The sequence below is a fragment of the Triticum aestivum genome, chromosome 2D, assembly GCF_018294505.1.
Source record: "Triticum aestivum cultivar Chinese Spring chromosome 2D, IWGSC CS RefSeq v2.1, whole genome shotgun sequence".
Classification (NCBI taxonomy): Eukaryota; Viridiplantae; Streptophyta; class Magnoliopsida; order Poales; family Poaceae; genus Triticum; species Triticum aestivum.
This window is the reverse complement of record NC_057799.1, coordinates 238,433,163-238,445,942: the sequence shown is the minus strand read 5'-3', so window position 1 is coordinate 238,445,942 and position 12,780 is coordinate 238,433,163.

The window sequence follows — 12,780 nt, the reverse complement described above, 5'->3', positions numbered from 1 at the left end:
ACAGATGAACCGGAGGGGGAAAGTTGTGTGTTCACTATGCTAGGGATGTGTGGCGGACGAACGGGCTATGTATCCGGATTCGTTTCGTCATTCTGAGCAACTTCCATGTACAAAGTTTTTCCATCCGTGCTACGGATGAATTACTAAGAATTTCCGAAGTTTAAGCAATATCCGGTAACTCTCTGAAATTCTGCTAAGTCTGAGAATTGCTCAGATTTTAAACATCACTTAGCTGTTTTCTGGAGGCTATAGCTATTGATTTGTACGTCCTATGATTTTGTGCCTTATATCAATTGTGAGGATTTTTCTGCGACCTACATGTTAGTAACACTTTCCACCATATTAGAGCTCATTCGCTTGATCATCAACAACTCTAAATAGCTATGAATATAAAGCTGTTTTTCAGTTTTTCAGCTAACAGAACTTAGCATTTCGTGAATTTCATAGGATTTAATCCGCGCATCAAATGGATTCGGTCCAGTGAGGCAAATTGAAGTTTGTCAAGTGTACCACACCAAACAAGCAAGCAGGCACGACCTGCAAACTGGCATGACACGCCAGGTCAGTACATTGAATATACTTGCAAGCTCACAATAACCCAAAGCAGTCAAGACAAACAACAGCATGGCATTAGCAGGTTAAAGCAATCATGAGCATGATATTAACATAACAGCATGGCATGCACAAGGTGAACATGATACAACTTTAGCATGGCATGAGCATATGAACATGATGATACTACATGCAACAAGTTAACATTCGCATGCACCAACTTATTCTTGCTCGGCAGTTACCTTGTAACCATCTCATGCATCAACTTACCAACATCGTTATGCACGATACCTCCGTGATCATCTCGCGGTCACATAAATATCAACCAACTTCGGTATCCATGATACCTTCATGATCCTCTCCCGATCACAACCAACCTCTTTCTCATCATCAAACCAGGGTTATTATTAATCAAGTTATTATTATTGTTGGCTAATAGTGTGACCAACTACGAACTGGGCCCATATCCGCGGGTGAGGCTATCGATAGATTTAAACACACACTCTGCAGAGGTTAGCACACTGTACCCACAACATGGAACACATGGCCTCGCACTCCCATACGTGTGGACCAACGGCATTTGGACAAAACCGATCTACTGCCATGACACTCTCCCGGCCAGTCCGACCAACTCCCCTTTGGGCTAAGTCATGGGTGGCCCCGTGCCTACCAAAGGCATCAACGACCACCGTTGTGGCAAAACATAAACGGTCCCAAACGGGGACAAGGATCCTTACATCAACCATGGGCACACGAGGTTTATGTACGCGTACCTGATCAGGGTAGCGCGCGCCCATAACCTTCCCTCGTTGGAGGCATTGGCGAGAGGCATGACAATAGACCTTGTTAGGTCCTTCCCATAAAGGCAAGTGTGGTTGCACTGGTCAGCTCGATTGAGTGGCACCATGACTCAGCCAACGGTTGTTCAAGTTCATTATTATCCTGTTAAACTTGAATGCAATAAGCTGAGTCATAATAAAATAACATGATGGAACTACGATGCATGAGCTTAATATCAACATAAGCATGGAGGTGCAACATAATCATCAAGCATAACCACAATGAAACATATATCCAACTGAGCATGACATACTGTCGAGTATAAGCATAACACTACACATGAGCATAGCATGACTATGAGCATCATACTTAAATACCATGCAAGAACATAGCAAGAACACTACCAAGTAAGCATGTAACCAACTAGATGCAAAGTAACATGCATAGCAACGGTACTTGATAACAGACGGTAAACATGCATCGGACTGAACATCACTGCTACCAGCAGGTACTACTACTACCAAGCAAGACATATGAACATGACACTAGCAAGTAGTACAAGATAACAAGATGCATCCGAACATAGCATGAAGGTGACCATGAAATCCGCGAACATAACCGAAACAACGACAGTAGTAGCAAACAAAGAAGGTAGATAAAGGGCAAACTTTTGTTAAATAATCAAGTAGAAACCATGGCTACTACATGGCTATCATGCAAGTGGCTGTTGTGGCTTGCTTGCGGGTGACGGAGATTACGGGAAGAAGTGCGGTGAAGCCGCGGAACAAAATGCCGGACGGTTCTCTCTCGGAGGGGGCTGATTAGAGACAAGTGCAAAATGGTCATTTTCACTATGGGACCACCTAGTGAAAATGATACCAACAAAAAGGTCTCGACGAGACGAAGAAGTGAGCGTTGGTTTCACCTCAATCGGAGTTACGGTTGCGGAGTTATGAGGTGTAGAAGATCAGAGACTTATCTGTGAATATTTTCATTACCAACAAGTCCCTGGCGGCTGAAAATAGAAAATGCCTTCGGGCAGATTACATTTTTTGCACAGAGAAACGTATTTTGAGCCGCAATAGAAACAGAACACGCCTTCTGACTTCGAAGACGTATACGAGCAAAAACCGTCTCCACTTAACGTACCTGGGCCCGGGGCGGGAGAGGCTTACACGGGGTCCCACGGGCAGGGGGAGGGAGCACGGGGCTCGTCTCCTTCATCTCACGCATGTGCCTCGCGTGAAGCAGAGCAACGGTAGGGGAGGGAAGAGGCCAAGGGGCCGGCTAGATCCGGTGGCCTCCGTCCACGGCGCGGCCACCGGCTGGACCGCAGTGTCCAACCGCACCCATCAAGAGGGAGTACGGCCGCCAGGGAGGCGCGGGGAGGAGGGGAGGGGCGATGTCATGGGGAGCATAGGAAGCTTCAGGCGGCGGGGTTCTCCGGCGATGCGGCCGCTCCGGCGAGGGGGCAAGTGGGTGGGGCGGCTGAGTGGAACTAGGGGGACTCGATGGACATGATAGGTGGAGGAGAGGAGGCTCGAGGTGGTCGGAACCAAGCCGAGGCCGAGGCGGCCATGGTGGACAGCGACGAACTCCGGCGAGATTTGGCGACTCCGGGGGCAAATGAGGAACGGGGAGAGGCTTGGGAGCTGCGGAACACCTCGGCGGTCCTTATATAGGCTGCGGAGGAGGCTTCGAGAGATCACGGGCGAGCTCAAGCAGTGCACTAATGCTGGACAGTGGCTGGACGCGGCACGGGCACGGCGATGGAGACCACACCGCAGCGAGTCAGGGAGGGGCAACGGCGCAGGCAGATAGAGTCGAGCACGGGCTAGCTATTGGACATGGTTTGAGGTCGAGACGACGCGGGAGACGACAGAAATTGGGGCAAGAATGAGCCAGAGCACGCAATTAGGCATGACGCAAGCGTGATCACCACGCGCACTGGAGGAAATAGCTCGTTTTGGCCAGACCAACCGTGCCTAGTAGAATGACCATGATAGCCTGAGTTCAAAGGCGATAACAACTCGGTCCAGGGGTAAAGAAGAGAAAAGCAGGAGGGGCCAAAGGAGATCAGCAGCAACCTGCTTGTGCTGTGCATAGGGGACACAAGCTTGGGAATGAAGAAAGTGATTTGTCTGGTGATTATCACATACTAAGGTGATGTTGATCACCAAAAATCAGCTCAATAGGAGGAGTTTAGATGGGGGGTTGTTGTAGAAACCACCATAATGACCAGAATTAGAGATTTGGATGATGCACTCACATGAAGATGCAAGTTGAGCTGAAATTGGGCATGTCCCAATTATTTGAAGATATGAAAATTCTCAAAAAGGTTCATGCCATTTGGATGAACCAAAATAGCATTTGCTTCACAAAGCATCTCTTTGGACAGAATTTTGGAAAAATTGCACAGGGCAAATGGAGTAATGGATTGAGCCAAACATGGTAGAGGGAGTTGATATGGATAGGAGAATTCCCTGGAAAATTTTCAGCTTAAATGAAGCAATATAAAATATAGTTGCTTCACAAACTAAAAATTTGACCAGAAACCAAGATTTGGAGCAGGCTCACATACATGAGTTACATGAGCTCATATTTGATGGAGAGTGATTATTTGATCATATGAATGATCTTGCAAAACTTCAACTCATTTGGATATGCCTAGCTTGTATTTCCTTCACAATGACTTCCCTCAGACAGGAACTTTGAAAAATTGATCAGGAATATTTACTTGGCAAATTGAGTTGAATTTTGGCATGATTCAATTACATGGACAGGAAAAGATGTCCAAAATTTTTGGGGTCAATGAAGCAAAGATAAATGACACTTCCTTCTCAAACCACCACTTAGGGCAGAATCCGAAAAGGAATATTTGTGAATTATCTCTGATGATGCCAAGGAAGGATTTTAACATATTTGAGGAAGATATGACCCAAACAATTTATGAGAATTATTTGGGAATTTTTGGAGTGACAGAAATGTGGGTTGCTTTCACAACCTAGGGATTTAAGGGTTATTCCTTTAATAGAAAAGGAATATTCCCTAGAAAAATAATATTGGATTAGGTCAAGGGTGAAAATGACATGATCTAGGGATGATGAGGAGGATGACAAGCCACTGTAAAACCTAGGAAGACATGATCTTCCCAAGTTTCCGAACGACATAGCCATAGAAAAGCAAATAAAATCAATAAATCCAATAAAATTATCAAAAAAAGAAAAGGGCAAAATCCAGGGTGTTACAAACCTTCCCCCCTTAAAGAAATCTCGTCCTCGAGATTTGGTTGCTCAGGGATAAATAAATCTTCTGACTTGAAGAAACCATTTCCAACTCGGGTTTCTTTTATTCATTCTAATATAATATGTTACTGAATTGGATCTGACTGACTGCCTTGATCTGAGGTGGTTTACTTCACCGTATCTGACTTTTTGACAGGACTTACCCCATATGTTCCTATTCATACTGACTCAAATTTTTCCTTCATGTCTGCTAGCTTAGCTGAGGTCCAAAAGATTATCATTACTGACATAGGTGTCCTTCTCGATATTAATCCTTGATGAAGATGTTATTCTCATATCGAGTACCGAGAATATTCCACGGAGTTGGGAGCACATCCTCTCGTGGAACAAGGATCTCTTCTATCCAGGCATCGTGTTCCGCGAATGTATGCATGCCTTCTAGGTGCAAAACAGTGACGTGAATCATTGTTCTTCTAACAGATTCAGACATTTTGCAGGAGTTTCTGACTTCTCTTGACTGTCTTCACAATCTTGAGTATCCAATCTGTACCAAAGGTTTGACTGTCGCTTGATGTGACTGATAAAAAATGCACCATCTCCTGGCAGTACCATTTGCAGACTTGACTAGCGGTGATCTCGGCAAAGAATCCCATTCACGGCAGGCTATTCTATAATTGCTTCCCATGTGCGAGAAATAACAATCCTCAAAGTATGTGCTCTCACACTGATTCTTCATTTTGCCGGTATATCCATGGGGATAACAATCCGTGCGATGCTCCACCACAATTGCTGAGGTCAATATATTGAGCTATCCTGGGTTCGGAGTTGACAGACTCGGGTATTCAATGCTGACATTCTGAGCATACTGTGGACTGAGTTGGTTGCCTTGCTACGAGGTCCTTACCTCAATGGAGTAGACCTCTTAGGCGTATCTTCACTTGGGTTTCCTGTGGAATACGACTGTCTTGGGCATCCACATTTTTCACACAATAACCGACATACCAGTATTGTCGGTCTTGCTCCTTCATTATTATTTTCTTCGTCTGGATTTTTGATTGAAAGAGCGGGGCCTTATATATCCTTGATTATTTTCATGGCCCTGAGTACTGCCATGGGCAATATCTTGCAATTATACCTTGGTCTTGTTCATGTCTTGAGTCTTGGGATATTTATCCGGTTCACGTGTGCTTCCACAGATCTCAATACTGATTATGCCAGACAGTGCCAGGATTAATAACATCACCTTGTCGGGTGTGCGGGGCTGACCTTGATAATTACTGCCAAGATGGTGTCTCAATGTTGTCTTTCTTCAAGACTTGTCGATTCTTGCATCACCCACCTGTTTTCTGCCTCTTGAATAACCGGTGATGCGTACCATGAATTCTTCCTTGTGCATGAATTTGACAGCATACTCGTTGTATGAAGAACTATCTGATTCTCGATGCATACCTTTGTTTTGACTGATCCTTGTTTCTGTCCCAACTATTGCAGATCTGACTTTTGTAAAACACTGTCATATGCTGACAACTCACTGTTTAATATCTTGTACCAGTGTCGTACTGAAGAAGACTGGGTAGCTTGCGTTGGACGCCACCGGGACATCGTGCTGAGGATGACTGGATGGCTTGTGCTCGAAGCTTTCGGCGGACATCTTCCTCAGGAAGGCTGGGTAGCGTACCTTATAAGCTTCCCCCCTTAAATACTTGCTGGGGAAGACTCGGTACCTTATGCCTTAAGCTTGTGCAGTATCTAACTGAAGAAGACTGAATATCTTGCACGGGAATCCTTTCATAGCGTACTGATGCATGCTGAGGAATCTTGCCTTGTACGCTTCGCTGACAGATTGTGGGGAAAGTCTGGACTGATTTTCTTTGCGAACTCTGACTTGAAATGCACGGTTGGACTTGGATCCAATTTTGTTCCCCTACTGGTTTAATCACTGCTGCAATAAAGATGTATCTCTGACGGGTACTTGTTACTAAAAGTCTGGTCAAAATATTACTTGTATCCAGACTGGATGTCTGCAATACACTATTGTCAGCTGAAAATCTCATTGCTTATAACTGAGTTCCTTGGTGTATAGCTGTACTTTTCACGGCTTCTTCTGATTCGGTGTCGGTTAATGAGCTATTTTCCATAAGGGGGTAACACCGAAGATTCAAAACGAAGAAGCATGAGAAAATGATCAATTGCAACAAAGCACATAGCAAACAAACTAAATAAAGCACACAGTAAACAAGCTACAAAACTACTCCACACAGGCACACACAAGCATGATACTAGAGCACATGCACATGCACTACATGAAGGATTACACCCTACGCTTGGGCAAACGCTTGGGAACTGACGAAGAAGCTAAGGGAGTAGCGTGTGGAACTGCTGACTCCGAAACTCCGGATGGACGAGGCGGAGGGGTTGGAGAAGCTGGCAGAGACTGAAGTAGGGTGGCACCAAGCGATCTCCTGGCTCGAATGGCGTCTTCGACTAATTCGGAAATAAGAAGACACTCGGCCGTCATGTAACGGGACATGGCGAGGATAGACGGGTCATCTTGAGGGTTGACAGGGGGAAACTTGATCCGCTTAGGGTTCTCGGCGCTGGTGGGATAGTATTGATAAGCACGGTTCTCTTGCACCACGCTCTCTTGATGACGAAGACTGGTGATTCCTGCCATTGCGGCAAGCTGAACGGCATGCTCAGGAGTAGCGCCTAACCACCATGGAAACTGTAGGTGCACTTACCAACAGGAATCGGGGCTGACAGATGGACATGAGCGACATATTCCAGAATTCTTCCTCCGGCAAAAAATTGGAATACTTGATAATGAGGAGGATCTCCGTGGGGATAAATGCTATGCCACATATCGCTGATATGTCTCCAACGTATCTATAATTTATGAAGTATTCATGTTATTATATTATCCATCGTGGATGTTTAATGGGCTTTATTATGCACTTTTATATTATTTTTGGGAATAACCTATTAACCCAGAGCCCAGTGCAAGTTTCTGTTTTTTCCCTTGTTTCAGTGTTTCGAAGAAAAGGAATATCAAACAGAGTCCAAACGGAATGAAACCTTCAGGAGAGTTATTTTTGGAACGAAAGCAATATGGGAGACTTGGAGTGCACGTCAGGAAAGCAACGAGGGAGGCACGAGGCAGGGAGGCGCGCCCACCCTCCCTGGGCGCGCCCTCCACCCTCGTGGGCCCCTCGTGGCTCCCCTGACGTATTTCTTCCTCCTATATATACCAATATACCCTAAAACCTTTGGTGAACAGAATAGATCGGGAGTTCCGCCGCCGCAAGCCTCTGTAGCCACCAAAAACCAATCGGGACCCTGTTCCGGCACCCTGCCGGAGGGGGGAACCCTCACCGGTGGCCATCTTCATCATCCCGGCTCTATCCATGACGAGGAGGCAGTAGTTCACCCTCGGGGCTGAGGGTATGTACGAGTAGCTATGTGTTTGATCTCTCTCTCCTGTTCTTGATTTGGCACGATCTTGATGTATCGCGAGCTTTGCTATTATAGTTGGATCTTATGATGTTTCTCCCCCCTCTACTCTCTTGTAATGGATTGAGTTTTCCCTTTGAAGTTATCTTATCGGATTGAGTCTTTTAATGATTTGAGAACACTTGATGTATGTCTTGCGTGGGCTACCCGTGGTGACAATGGGGTATTCTATTGATCCACTTGATGTATGTTTTGGTGATCAACTTGCGGGTTCCGCCCATGAACATATGCATAGGGGTTGGCACACGTTTTTGTCTTGACTCTCCGGTAGAAACTTTGGGGCACTCTTTGAAGTACTTTGTGTTGGTTGAATAGATGAATCTGAGATTGTGTGATTCAAATCGTATAATCATACCCACGGATACTTGAGGTGACATTGGAGTATCTAGGTGACATTAGTGTTCTGGTTGATGTGTGTCTTAAGGTGTTATTTTACTACGAACTCTAGGGCTGTTTGTGACACTTATAGGAATAGCCCAATGGATTGATCGGAAAGAATAACTTTGAGGTGGTTTCGTACCCTACCATAATCTCTTCGTTTGTTCTCCGCTATTAGTGACTTTGGAGTGACTCTTTGTTGCATGTTGAGGGATAGTTATATGATCCAATTATGTTATTATTGTTGAGAGAACTTGCACTTGGGAAAGTATGAACCCTAGGCCTTGTTTCAACGCATTGCAATACTGTTTACGCTAACTTTTATCATTAGGTACCTTGCTGTTTTTATAATTTCAGATTACAAAAACCTAAATAAACCATCCATATTGCACTTGTATCACCATCTCTTCACCGAACTAGTGCACCTATACAATTTACCATTGTATTGGGTGTGTTGGGGACACAAGAGACTCTTTGTTATTTGGTTGCAGGGTTGCTTGAGAGAGACCATCTTCATCCTACGCCTCCCACGGATTGATAAACCTTAGGTCATCCACTTGAGGGAAATTTGCTACTGTCCTACAAACCTCTGCACTTGGAGGCCCAACAACGTCTACAAGAAGAAGTTGCGTAGTAGACATCAAGCAGTTTCTGGCGCCGTTGCCGGGGAGGCTAGGTAAGCGGCACTCACACCCCGTCAACTAAGCTCTTTTCTGGCGCCGTTGCCGGGGAGGTAAGTTCTTGAAGGTATATCTTTAGATCTTGCAATCAAATCTTTTTGTTTCTTGTTTTAGCACTAGTCTAGTTTATAAAAGAAAACTACCAAAAAAATGGAATTGAGGATGCCTCATATGCTTCATCTTTTTAATGTCTTCCGTGAAAATAAGGATTCTGATAATTGTGCTCAATTGCTAGAGGAAAAATGCATTAAAATATTTGGCACTAAATATTTGAATGATGAGCATGATTGCAATGTTTTTAGTATGAATTCTTTGAATATCTATGATGCTAATGATATGCAAAGCCACAAGCTTGGGGATGCTATATTTGATGAAGATGATATGTTTAGTCCCCCAAGTTTTGATGAGGAAATTTATTATGATGAAAGCATGCCTCCTATTTATGATGATTATTGTGATGACATGTATGCTATAAAGAATAAATATAACCATGAAACTTGTCATCGTGATTTTAATTTTCAATTGGATTATGCTTCACATGATAGTTATTTTGTTGAGTTTGCTCCCACTACTATTCATGAGAAGAATTTTGCTTATGTGGAGAGTAATAAAAATTCTATGCTTGTAGATCATGAAAAGAATGCTTTATGTGATGGTTATATTGTTGAATTCATTCATGATGCTACTGAAATTTATTATGAGGGAGGAATGTATGCTTGTAGGAAATGCAATAATATCAAGTTTCCTCTCTATGTGCTTAAAGTTTTGAAGTTATGCTTGTTTTACCGTCCTATGCAAGTTGATTATTGTTCCCATAAGTTGTTTGCTCACAAAATCCCTATGCATAGGAACTGGGTTAGACTTAAATGTGCTTGCCATATTCTTCATGATGCTCTCTTTATGTTTCAATTCCTATCTTTTATGTGAGCATCATTGAAATCATCATGCCTAGCTAGGAGCGTTAAACGATAGCGCTTGTTGGGAGGCAACCCAATTTTATTTTAGTTTCTTGCTTTTTGGTTCTGTTTAGTAATAAATAATCCATCTAGCTTCTGTTTAGATGTGGTTTTATGTTTTAATTAGTGTTTGTGCCAAGTATAACCTTTGGGAAGACTTGGGTGAAGTCTTTATGATCATGCTGTAAAAAACAGAAACTTTAGCGCTCACGAAATTAGCTTCAACTTTTTAATGGAGAGTGCTATTTAGTTGATTCTTTTTGCATATGATTACTAGAAAAATTCCTCAGGTCTTCCAATTTAACTTAGAATTTTTGGAGTTCCAGAAGTTTGCGTTAGTTACAGATTACTACAGACTGTTCTGTTTTTGACAGATTCTGTTTTTCGTGTGTTGTTTGCTTATTTTAATGAATTTATGGCTAGTAAAATATATTATAAACCATAGAGAAGTTGGAATACAGTAGGTTTAACACCAATATAAATAAAGTATGATTTCATTACAGTACCATGAAGTGGTCTTTTGTTTTCTTTCGCTAACGGAGCTCATGAGATTTTCTGTTAAGTTTTGTGTTGTGAAGTTTTCAAGTTTTGGGTAAAGATTAGATGGACTATGGAATAAGGAGTGGCAAGAGCCTAAGCTTGGGGATGCCCAAGGCACCCCAAGGTAATATTCGAGGATAACCAAGAGCCTAAGCTTGGGGATGCCCCGGAAGGCATCCCCTCTTTCGTCTTCGTTCATCGGTAACTTTACTTGGAGCTATATTTTTATTCACCACATGATATGTGTTTTGCTTGGAGCGTCATTTTGTTTTCTTTAGCCTTGCTTGCTGTTTGAATAAAATACCAAGATCTGAAATTCTTAAATGAGAGAGAGTCTTCACATAGCTACATAATTATTTAACTACTCATTGATCTTCACTTATATCTTTTTGGAGTAGTTTGTCATTTACTCGTGTGCTTCACTTATATCCTATGAGTAAATGGTTGAATGAATTGAATATCATAAATCTGAAATTATATATGTTTCATATGCTTATCCCATGGGGAGTAATGACTTCACATATAAGAAGTAGAGGTGGTAAATTTATTAAAGGTTAGCAAACATTGTATTGGTCACTTGAACAATTCATGAAAGAATATTGAAGGAAGAGAGATTTCATATATAAATATACTATCTTGGACATCTTCTATGATTGTGAGCCCCATTATTTTTTTCAAACCTGAGCAAATTAGTTGAAGTTGGACAAGGATGACAACATAATGAGTTATGCTTGGGTATATTTGTATAGAAGTTATATTGTTATGGATCCTCTAACATGTGGTGCTTGCTATTTATAATCCTTTGCTAGCCAAAATATCTGTACTAAGCGGGAATACTGCTTGTGCACCCAAATTCCTTGAACCAAGTTTCTTCCATGAGTGTCCACCGTATCTACCTATATGCGGTATTTACCTGCCGTTCCAAATAAATTTGCATGTGCCAAACTCTAAACCTTCAAATAATAATCTGTTTTGTATGCCCGAATCGCTCATGTAGCGACTAGGGGCTAGCAGTATCTTCCATGCTAGGTGGGTTATTCTCACGATGAGTGGACACCGCTCATCATTCACGAGAAAATGGCTGGTAACTGGGATGCCCAGTCCCATGATCAAAAGATCGAAATGAAATCAAAAATAATTGCAAACAAATCTCCCCCAAGATTGTTGAAAGTTGGACGGCACCCGTTGTTTCGCACAAGCCGTGGAGTGTGAATGTTGGTGGAGGGGGAGTAAAAACTTTACCTTTCTGCGTGGGAACCGCCTATAATGTATCTAGTATGGAAGATATTGGGAACTCTTGGTCGTTATGTTGACAATGAAAGCATACCTCTCAAAATTATTTATATCTCTGTTTTTGCTTCGAGCTTTGGCCCCTCTGCAAATCCCTGCTTCCCTCTGCGAAGGGCCTATCTTTTACTTTTATGCAAGAGTCAGTAGTATTCCTTCTCATTCCAACCTACTCTTTAGTTGGCAAGCATCATGTGATGGAAAGATCTAGGCATATATGGCCATTCAAATATATTTGAGCATGAATTATTACTGTTGACATTACCCTTGAGGTATAAGGTTGGGAGGCGAAACATTAAGCCCCTATCTTTCTCAGTGTTCGATGAATATTATTTGTTCTAAAAATATGCTTTGAGTGGTAGCAATCATGGAAGACTAAATGATAGTTGAGTATGTGGAGTTTGTTAAATCAAAGCTCTGACATAGACTCTTCCTGAAAATAAGATGAATTGTAATTGTTTGACGACTAATAACACGGTTTGTTAGTTTTCAAGAAAGTTTATGATCTATACTTTAACATGTGAATAGCTTGTTACTTGATCATGAAAAGTTCTATGAGTTGAACTACTGTTATGACATATAATGATGCTAGAAAAGGTGATTGAAATTATCAATGATCAAACTTATGCACCTGCTAGCATTCACACTTCATAAATTATTTCTTTTATCATTTACCTACTCGAGGACGAGCAGGAATTAAGCTGGGGGATGCTGATACGTCTCCAACGTATCTATAATTTATGAAGTATTCATGCTATTATATTATCCATCTTGGATGTTTAATGGGCTTTATTATGCACTTTATTTTATTTTTGGGACTAACCTATTAACCCAGAGCCCAGTGCCAGTTTC